The following is a 12,023-nucleotide window of genomic DNA, read 5'->3' on the forward strand; positions in this document are numbered from 1 at the left end:
CTTCAGTACAAAGAATAAAGATGACGACACGCATCAGAAGAAGTTCCTTTCAAGTCTTCTGACAGCAACTGAAGCTATATGTACGGTTATATATAATAATCGTAAGCTTCAGAGAATACTCTTAGAGCAGAGTTTTGATTCGGTGCTTGTGGAATGGCATTCAGCGCCTTGCGCATATGGGTTTGGTTACTATTTGTCATGCCCTTTGGTTGGGATCTCTTCAACTGGAACTTTTGATACTATCCACGATTCTGTTGGAAATCCAACTAATCCAGCTTACATATGTAGTATAGCTCTTCCCCATACTGATCATAAAACATTTTTGGAGAGAGTGTCCACTGTATGGCATTCTGTATGGTTCAGATGGTTGTGGCATATCACAGTATTACCAAGACATGATGCCATTGCAAGGCAGCAGTTTGGAGACTCCATGCCATACATCGGGGATATTGAGAAGAATGTGAGTTTGCTGATACTGACTCTCGACTCCTTATCTCTTTACAACCGGCCAAATGTTCCGGTTATTGTTGAAGTAACTGGACTGCATCTGCAGCAACCAAAACCTCTACCACAGGTAAAGCACATCAAAATACACTGCTTTAAATTTTCAAGCATTCACATATTGGATTCTTCTCTGGGCCTAACCTTCCCACGATACCCTTTCAACTAGATGTAGGTATATAATAAGTTTCATTAAGGATCTGAAAAGAGTTTAAGGTATTTTTGTTATTGAATTCCGTATAGTTATGTAGTTCGTCGAAATGATTACACTGTACCGTAAAGTAGGATTATACCGAATGTTTTTTTCATCTTTTTGTTATTGTAAAACTAGTTTTGTTCTGAGTGATTGGTTTGAGTGATTTCAAATAGACTGGTCAAAAGATATTATTCATGAAAATATTTCGATTTTCAGCCTTCATATTATTTAAATAAGATATAAAAGTCATTTTCAGAGAAGCCTGGTGGGTGGGGCTATTCTGAAACTACTTTGTTTCTAAATATAGATTGCTTGTAGATCTAATCAGAAGCTATTCTGAAACTGTTTTCTTCTAGATTATTTTCTACTGATTAATTTAATATACCTACATGTCAGTGTTTTCTGTTTTCAGTAATAATGAAATCAAAAGAAAGATCATTTCTACAAAAGATTTTCTTACAAATTTTCGTTTACAAATATTAAGACGAAACTTGAAGTTAAACATATTTTTTGGTACATAAAACAAAATTGTAGATAAATATAACAGCTCTTAACTTTGTTTCAACTAACCATACGTGGGAAAAGTATTGTGTGTATTTCACGTGTTAAATTTCATTACCTTGTTAACGTGGTTCGACCTGCTATTGGCCATCTTCAGAACTGGCTGTTATGTTTGTACATCATATATTGGCACAGATACGTAGATGACATACTAATACTACAAAAAGGAAACAAAAGACAGATCCAAAACCTGCATCAACACATAAACAAAATACAACCTAAGCTACATTACACATTAGAAATTGAAAACAACACATCCATAAATTTTCTAGACGTCACAATAACAAAAGTCGACAACAAACACACAGTCTAAGTCTACAGAAAACCCACAACAACATCAACACACATCCAATCATCCAACACAACACAAACAAGCTGCATTCCGAACAATGGTACACAGACTACTCAACATACCAACGAACCAACATGATTACAAAGAAGAGCTGAACACAATCAAATACATAGCACAAGAAAACGGATACAATCCCAATATAATAGACAACGTAATAATAAGAAAGACAAAACATAATCACAAAAACATAATACAACACAAACACAAGAACACAAAAAATACATCACGCTAACATACGAAAACAAAAACACACAAGATTGCAATCTCATTCAAGAAATTAAATTACAACATCGCATACAGAACAAATAACACTCAACAAAAACATCTCAACACACAAACAACACAAACAAACAAATACAACTACACAGGCGTATATAAACTCGAATGTAATACCTGCAACAACTTCTACATAGGACAGATAGGCAATCATTTCAAACACGTTACAAAGAACACATCACAGACGTAACAAAATTACTTTCACATATGCAGAACACAAATGCTAACCATGCCTCCAGAAACATCAACAGAGATATGGAAATTGTACATATCGAACCAAAAAGCCAGAAACTAAACACACTAGAACAATACGAAATATACAGACACACAAAAACACATCGAAATTAAATTCTCAACACACAACTCAATTTCAGAACACACACACTTTTTGACTCCACATTACACTACACAAATACGCCCCCACAGGAAACAAAACAAAAAGCTCAAGACCAAAAACAGCCTGTTGTGAACATGGCCAATAGCAGGCCGAAACATGTTAACAAGGTAATAAAATTTAACACGTGAACGACACACAATACGTTTTCAGAAGTGATATAGTGTTAAACGTTGTGTAATCAAGATGTATAATGTAACCATACTTGTTTAAGTCGCTGCAAATTATGCAGTTCAATATCAAAAGCAAATTTAATGTATCTTCTTCTCAAAGTAAACTCTTGATCAGATAGACGTCATCACTATAAACTGTTATGTTATACCACTTACTGTACAGACTCTTTTTTGGATGGACAAAATATGTGGTCATTTCATGTCAACTGATCCGTATCTAAAAAAAAATATTTTCCACAAAGAGTCTATTTCTGTACGTTAAAATACGGAACATAGTCCAGGATACATGGATATATAAATTTTTAAAATAAAAATCTACATGTTACCATAAACAGCACATATAAACTCTAATTGATTGATAATTTCAATCGTTCAATGTTGACTATAGTGGGAGTCCATGGATCAGCCAAAGAAGGATGAAATATCATGGAGAAAGTTTCTCTTGTAAGCTAGTTAAAACAGTGAAACATCCAAGAGTTATAAATAATTAAACAATAAAACTTTGTGATTGCATTATTGTTTCCTTTTATATCTTTAATTAGTTGTACAGTATTTTAAGATGTTTGGAGGAAATAATAATGAAATAATTGAAATTTCATACTTCAACTATTCTGTCACACCCGTAACATCACAACGTAACATGTTACAAATTTTCTGTATGTCCTTAGTCAAACGCAAATCCAAGTTTAAAAAAGATAATCTTGTTCTAAAAATCTTATATATACTCTTTCAGAACTTAAAAATTAGCAGAATTACTGAATTAACTATATGAATGGGCAATGTCAATGGAATATTTTGTCACACCGATAACATTTAGTTTTACCCTTTCCCCTTTTTCTTAGACAAAAAATAAGGATATCATAATTACGGTTCAACAACAAGGTAATTAGAGATATTATATACCATGGTTTTTCAACTGCCTAAAGGTTAAGAAACTGACATAATCTTAAGTCTTTTAGTCAGTATAACAATGGAATGAACCATGTGTTAAAATCCACGTCTGAAATCTGATAACGAAATTAATTTAATGATCATAATAGTACATTATGCAACGAGCCTATAATGGCAGTAATTAAGACGCGAGTGTGTTTGTTTATGAAACGAGCGCAAGCAAGTTTCATAATTTTCATACGAGCGTCTTAATTACCATTATAGGCAGGTTTCATACGACTTTTTATGCTCGACCATATTTCTAACTTGCAATTATTCATAAGTTTTCATGTTATGGTTATGTAAGTGACGAATGGAACTGACCTGAATTGTGAGATGTGCGCAGACGCGAAAGTATTGATTTTTTCCGAGGCACGAATATCATTGACCTTGATATAATCTGGAAATTGATTCAGAATTGAAAAATGAGATGACAAATTGAATTTATTTGAATATTATCTACAATTAACGCTAATTATTATAGTAACAGAACATAACCTTCTGCGACAGTATTGGATTTCCAGCCTCCGTGACTTTTCGCTAATTGTCTTTCGATTGCATATCCGAGAATAATCGATACTGGCGGGTTTATAACGGTACAAAGGTGATTTGTCATTGGCTGAACAACTGAATTATAATGAATAGGTGTACTTTAATGAGGTGCATTAAACGGCTACTACCAGGTGTATAATTACTACATTTCGGCATGGTCGAGCATAAAAACAATATCTCAGTCAGAAGCAAGACTATACTACAGTAAGTCAACACTAGTTTTACTCTACATGTTTCCAAGTATCCAGTATAAGATATAATTTAGCGCTCAAAGAAATCTAAAGAAAAACAGTGACAAAATAATTCATTCTCAACAAAAACAAAAAAATAATAATAAATAAATAAATAAATAAAAATAAGTAAAGTCAGGATTTTTTGTTGTGATTAAAGTTTGTCATCAAGTTAGTAGCCTAGGCATATTAAACTGACAATAAGATAAATGACACTTGAATTTTTTCAATAACCGATAGGATCTGCAGGAGTTCCTTGATGAAGCACCAGAAGGAGTTATCTACTTCAGTCTGGAAACTAACACTAGAAGTGACAGAATGACAGCGGAGAAGAGGCAGATATTCCTAGACGCCTTCTCAGAACTGCCATACTTAAAAGTGCTGTGGAAATGGGAAAGTGATGAGTTACCAGGACAACCCAGCAACGTCAAGGTGGCCAAATGGTTTCCGCAACCGGATGTTCTAAGTATGGAAATACAGGGTATCACTCTCATATCGTTCATAAATTGTTTTAGGTCTATCAAGCACAACACGACTAGAGGTGGAGACACAATACATTTTGTCATTGAAATTCTCTAACTCGCAGTGCTTGTATTTTAGTTTAAGCGCTATGCCCTGTGCATTCAAAAACTTTATCACTGACCGCACTTCACACTCGGCGGGAGCTGGAATAGGAACGTCCATCTTAAACCGATGCTACGAAGCTACTGAGAGCACTCGGGAAGTTCCGCTAGCGCATGCGCCATGCCAGGACATTACTCTATCACGTACACGCAGTCGCTTCGCGCAACATATGGTTTGCCACCTGTGGGACAAGTGGGAAAGTTACTTTATGAACGCGCCACGTAATTAACATAAGAGACTGATAGCACGTGTTTAACATAAAATTCACTTTTATTTTGTACATACAGTGTTTCTTGTATATTGTATTTGGTATTCTGTCTCTCCGACTGACACCTAGTAAGACTCTTGGGAATCTTATCTATGCTGATGTTAAATTTTGGCAATTTCTTTGATTGAGTATACAGGTTTCACCGCCATATTTAAGGACTGGTTTTGCTGTGATGTGAATGCCAATTTCAAAAGCCGGTCCACAGGCTTAAAATGGTAAGCCCACTATTGGACTTTCCCTGCGAAGTGTTGGTAGCTCTTCCAAGGGAGATTTTAAAACTCGAAATGAAATTAGAATGAACCAACTGGATAACGATATTGACCTCACTTGAATAGTAATATTATCAATTGATTGATATTACATATCTTATAATCTGGCACACAACGTTAAATATCAACTGTACACAATAATCACTAAGAAAGTAAATTTTCTAAATTAGAGTTACGCTAATCATTTCATATTTTTATGTAACAATTTAATTATAACAGTATAGGTCATTAAGTATTTCGTGAAACATACCTGCGCGTAATTCGAATCCTCATGGGAGAAGACATTTTCTCATGAAGTTTCGGCCACTGTATGGGACCGGTGCACACCCAGCATCGTGATGCACTTGGGGAGCTACGATAGGTAGCGAAAATCCAGTTTTGTAAACCAGCTACAACGGCTGCGGTGATCATTGTGCTAACCACACGATACCGCCATTCTGGTTGGATGATCGTCCACCTCTGCTTCGGCATGTGGACGTGAGACCAGCAGCCGGTTGGTCGAGCTTGTCCCTCATAGGCTGTAGAGCCACGGATTTACTTTACCTGCGCGTAAGGGAAAAGAAGTGGGCTGGGAAGCTCCATCTCTCGCTATTCTTCCACTTGTAGGTAGCTTACAGTGTATTCCGAATCTCACCGAACCGGTGGACATCAATGACGTCACGCTGCAGCGAAATAGGAACAAAACTGCTGGAAGATTCAATGGCTATCATGGCGGCTGCACAAGTTGTTGTCTGTGCTTCGCTAGCAAGATTTGGCGATATTTCCGTACAGTTATCTCGTTCAAAGAAAAGAGAGCATAAACAATTTATTTCTTGAACTAGCAGTAATAACTGGTCCGTTGACATATTCGCTCATAAGCCATTAACATATTGCTTTTACGTTGTGCTGATTACAAACAATACAGCAGAACCAAAGCAGAAAACACCGTCATGACACAACAGTGCACGATGTCATTCGTCTGCTAATGCCCGCCCTATACAAGAACCAATCAGATTCACTCATGGAGACTGCCACCACCTCTGGAAGCTGATGGAACCGGTGCGACACCGGTGTAGCATTGGTGACGTCATCGCTGAAATTCGGAACACCGTGATGCATCAGATTGGTCAGCGCTGAGATTCGGAATACGCTCTTAGTTCGCTTACTCCAAATATAAGGTTGTTGCTATTAGCTAAGGCGCGCACAAGCATTTTTTTTCACTAGATAACGAATGACTTATTATAACAATGATTTATTTTAGAGTAGTTCTAGCCCATGTTCTTTGTACTCTCGGTTACCTGTTCACATCAACAGATGAGTGTACACTGTTCGTACTTCAGTTTCTGTTCTCACTTGCAGGTCATCCAAATATCAAACTGATTATATATCACGGAGGTTTGCAAAGTACAGAAGAAGCAATTAGAGCTTGTGTTCCTGTCATAGGAATTCCGTTATTCTCGGATCAGAATAAGATTGTAAGAAACATAGCTGAATTTGGTGCAGGTTTCAATTTGGAATTCAATGATCTCAAAAAAGAAATGATATTGCAAGCAGTGAATGAAGTCATTTACAACACAACGTAAGTGAAAATAAGCAGATTTATGAGTAGTTTTATAAATATAATCATAATCATTATCATCATGTAGCTTCCAAAGAGTTGGGTCACAGATTGGCCCATTCCGGGATCGAGAAGTCTCTTCAGTGTTATTTAGGGACCGGATTTTATGTAATATCAAGGTGTAAAATATGTACATATGTATGTAAGAAAAATAAGCTGAATATGTACCAAAATATGTAAAATCATCATGAACATATTTAATATCAGTATCTGGCAGGTATGGGATCAGTAAGACTCTCCAGTTGTGATTTCATAGAGCACCCGAATTTTTACAGCACACTTTACACATTACTTTTTTCCATCTGTAGGGAAAGCTTCGGCCATCGCAATCCATGATTTTATTTTTGTCGTTAGGGTTGAAGATACAGAGGCCATTTTAATTAGTTAAAAGCAGTAGATAAACTCACTTGCACTTTATACTGTAAGTACTACAATTAGAGAACTCGGTGAAATGAATGACACAACAGAACTGCAAGCACTGTTTCGCTTTACTGGATTAGGAGAAAATAAGAGGAGATGTGGGACACATGCATTTTAGCTGCTCCCTGTAAGAAACAAAGTACTTACTAAAACCTCAAACTATAGGCATTTACAAACTATTGTTTGAAAAGTGACATTCCTGTCTCATTCAGAAGAGTAGGATTATTCCAGCTTAGAACCATACTTTCTAATTGCTCGGAAAATCCCATTTCCGTATAGGTCTACTAAATTTAAAGTAAAGAGTACAAGCAATATCCTGAAAAGCTATTTATTTTAATCTTTCAACATCTTTCCAGTTTGTTCCTTTATTTCATAAGTCGGTTATTTTATTGTGGCTCATGCCAGATTTGACACGGATTTTACCTGGAAGGATTAGGAAGAGGATGGATAAGGTTACAAATTGCATGGGAACTGCTTGTTAAGACGTGTGCAGAACAATTATAGTTCGATTCAAGAAAAATCATGTCGTCCTCGTCTCACTCCACCGCATGAAGGCAACGCTACTTTCTGGGTGATTTTTACAATACGAGATAGTTGTATGACAAAGGTTGCCTTTTGGTCACTCATATTTACAGTGGGTGATATGGGGTGAGTATCTCTATTACTTCCTCGAACTAAGGACGCTTATGTGTCGTCCCGAAATATATCCTTTCTTGGATAGGCAAAATCTGTGTATTTCAAATTGTAAACTTCCTCAGAAGTTTTTTTCCCCCTTTTAGAGAAGTAAAAGTGAATAAAATCCCTAAATATGTAGATTTATGAAATACCAAACCATAATATGTAATGTGGGGTAGATATAAAAAAATATGTAGTATCAAATTTGAATATATTAATGGTAATTACAAGATTCGCAAAGATTTGTTATTTATATACGGTTAGGTTGAAAGGAATATAATATGTCATTACATAAGGTTCGTTCCAACAACAGTCAGGAACCGTCCGTAACCATCGTGAGCATGCGCAGTACAGAAAAAGCGTTCCAACACAATCCGAACCAGTCCTGAACCGGAAACATGTACTGCAGTCGGGCGTTCCAACAAGCTTTTGACACGGGTTCGGAACGGTCAAAAATAGTCCGTGGACTGAGGCATGTACGGAAGAGTACGCAAGACGCGCATGCGCATAAGCTCACCAACGTCTCCTGGATACTGAAGAAAGACATGATCGACTGTTCATATCCTTGAGGTTAAAGATGAAAAGTGACAGTACAGACGAATAATAAAACTAGAGATTTAATTTAAATTTTCGCCAAAAACAATGGGAATGGAAATTACTTGGGTATTGAAACAGTTAATTACAATTTCAAAATGCAGCTTTGATTAAAAATATAATAAATAACGTACATACGTTAATAATTAAAAAAGAACTATTTTTAGATGAGAGTCTCCTAGTACACGACGTTGAATTATCGGAATTCTTGCCTTCCATATTTTTTGTCATCTTTTTATAGAAAATGATCGAAATTCTATTTTCTGCAATTAGAATTAGCTGCGAAACGATAATAATTAAGCATCCCGTTCTTAGCAAAGATGATCACAGTTATAGCATCTCTGGATTTAGTACATAACGATCCGCGAAAGCGTTCCAACAGCGTCCAGTCCAGTTTCAATCCCATAGCACATGCTCAACTAGCGCATGCGCATAAGATGGTACAGGAACCGTACATGACTGATCCATGAACCGCTTGTTGGAACGAACCTATAAAAATCCGGTCCCTAGTGATATTCCAGAGTTTCTTGTACCCACCGGAGTGCAATTTTTTGGTGATCTTATATATCTGTTGCGGGACATGCTATTGACATATTGTATCCACTTTGACTTATAACTTAATATTTGTTCAAAGGCTGATGTCATTTGACATCGATAATCTTCATAAAATTGTTTAATTTTCTTTGCAAAATTTGATATTGACACTTGCGACGGACAAGATCGCAGTAGGGGTTTTACATAGGGTCCTCCTGTATCCCTACATTAGGCATCTACATAATTCCGTCAACATTTCTCCACTTCATCACAATTGAAGAGTCCACTGCAAGAATGATGGATGTCACTTTATTGTCGAAAATGAACCAAGACTGTCAATGCATAGCTTAAGACATATAGAATATACATAGAGAGATATATGGCATTAACAGTGATAGTCATTGTCCAGTTATGATCGGAAAATCTCAGTTAAGCTTTGAGCGCTAAGCATTTCAAACTTTCAACTGCTTCTCCTGCAAGATGTATTCCAAATGACATCCATCATTCTTGCAGTGGACTCTTCAATTCCATACATTCCCCGAACGTTTGCTGGCGATGTAAGGAGGGGGCCAGGTCGAAACCTGAGTACGCAGCGAACCTTAGTGTAATCAGCAGGTGTGCGTTTTGAAATGCGCTTAGCTTCAGAGTTAGCGTAGCAGATGTTGCAAGGTCGCAGTGCTGGGTCGTAGTGGCACCCTCCAGAAATGCCATTCCATTTCATTCCAGAATTCTTATATGAGTTCATGTTACAATTACAGATATAAAGAAAACATGAAGAAACTCAAGAATCGACTGAACGATGAACCTGATACCTCATTAGACCGCGCAGTCTGGTGGATTGAGTACGTCATCAGGCATAAAGGAGCATTTCATCTGCGCTCAGCGGCTGTAGACATCACGTGGTTCCAATTACTCCTGCTTGACGTTATCATCTGCATCATTTTTATGCCTTTATTTATATTCTTGATTGCATATCGTGTCATCCTGCTCTTACGAGGCATCCAATATCCAATATTTGTCAGATATGAGTCAAGACCGTTTTCTTAGTCCCAGAACATTGGAATGAGTGTAAATGTGCACGGTGTATATAAAACTGCACGTATTCTTCAGTACAGACTGTTCACGATCACAAGTAACATGAACTACAGATTAACTCTACAACAGGATTCTTACTCCTAAACAAGTACAGTATACTTCAATTCAGCAGTATTTATGACATTATGCAGTACTGTTTGAAATAATTATGCCTAAACAAGTGCGAAAGTACAAAAGTGAATAAAGGAATTAGGAAGACAATAATATGTTTGTGTAAATGGCCACATAATTGTGTGTAATTTATGCAAGACTGACATAATCTTTTCCCTAAGACGGTATTTACTGCAGTACTGTAATTAAAAAAAAAACACATATAAATCCTTTTATGCTCGACCATGCCGAAATGTAGTAATTATACACCTGGTAGTAGCCCTTTAATGCACCTCATTAAAGTACACCTATTTATTATACTTCAGTTGTTCAGCCAATGAGAAATCACCATTGTACCATTATAAAACCGCAAGTATCGATTATTCTCGGATATGCAATCGAAAGACAATTAGCGAAAAGTCACGGAGGCTGGAAATCCAATACTGTCGCAGAAGGTTATGTTCTGTTACTATAATAATTAGCGTTAATTGTAAATAATATTTAAATAAATTCAATTTGTCATCTCGTTTTTCAATTCTAAATCAATTTCCAGGTTATATCAAGACTAATGTTCATGTTATTCTCTAGATTATATCAAGGTCAATGACATTCGTGCCTCGGAAAAAATCAATACTTTCGCGTCTGCGCACATCTCACAATTCAGGTCAGTTCCGCTCCTCACTTACATAACCATAACATGAATACTTATGAATAATGTCATGTTAGAAATATGGCCGAGCATAAAAAATCGTATGAAACTTGCCTATAATGGTAATTAAGACGCTTGTATGAAAATTATGAAACATACTCGCGTCTTAATTACTACCATTATAGGCTCGTTGCATAATGTACTATTAAATTGGTAGAAAGAAGTGAGCCTGACGATTTATTTTCAAGCAGTAATTCAGAGCCAGCGGACGAATTTTGCAGAGATCTGTGTGAAATTATGGTGAATATCAACATTCCTTTCAAGAGCTGAGGAGAAATTTTATTGAAAATTACACTTGTACATAAGGGCAGTACTTGTGTTATAGTTCTACCCGTATTTTAAGTTACAATTTACAGCAATGATTATATTAAACAGTTCATTAAGAGCAGTGCCTGTGGTACAGTTGTACCGGTATTTTAAGTTAAAATTTTGCAACAAAGATTATCATAAAGGTAGCTCTAAACATCTCATTAAGAGCAGTACCTATGAAACAATAAGATTTTAAATTGCATTTTACAGAAAAGATTCTTTTAATATAGGCTTTCATTAAGAGCAATAGCAGTGTTACAGTAATATCACAGTCTAGTATATACAGTCGCGAAGCTTGGGGTGATGTTTTGCATTTCTCGCGATAGATGCTAGCCGCTTGAAGCGCTGTGTGTACTAAGAAGAATAGACTTTGTCACTGCCATCGTGATCTAATACAGGCCGTAAGGCAGACCATGTGACTCGCTTAACCCGATCACGAAGGGCGGCGTTTCAACCATATAAATTAATTGGAATGTATAAAAAGTAACATATATTTCTCTAAAATGTAGTGTAATTGCATTAATAAAATTTAAAACAATGATTAGGAGACACTTCAGATATAATTCCTTGCGAGTTAAGGTGTAATATATTTTTGGTGTGAAAATTACGTTGTTCGTATGTCTAATAGACCTACCTGCCTCCATTTCGATTAAATATTGCGAAATTATTGTACA

This window comes from Periplaneta americana, chromosome 7 (genome assembly GCF_040183065.1).
Source record: "Periplaneta americana isolate PAMFEO1 chromosome 7, P.americana_PAMFEO1_priV1, whole genome shotgun sequence".
Classification (NCBI taxonomy): domain Eukaryota; kingdom Metazoa; phylum Arthropoda; class Insecta; order Blattodea; family Blattidae; genus Periplaneta; species Periplaneta americana.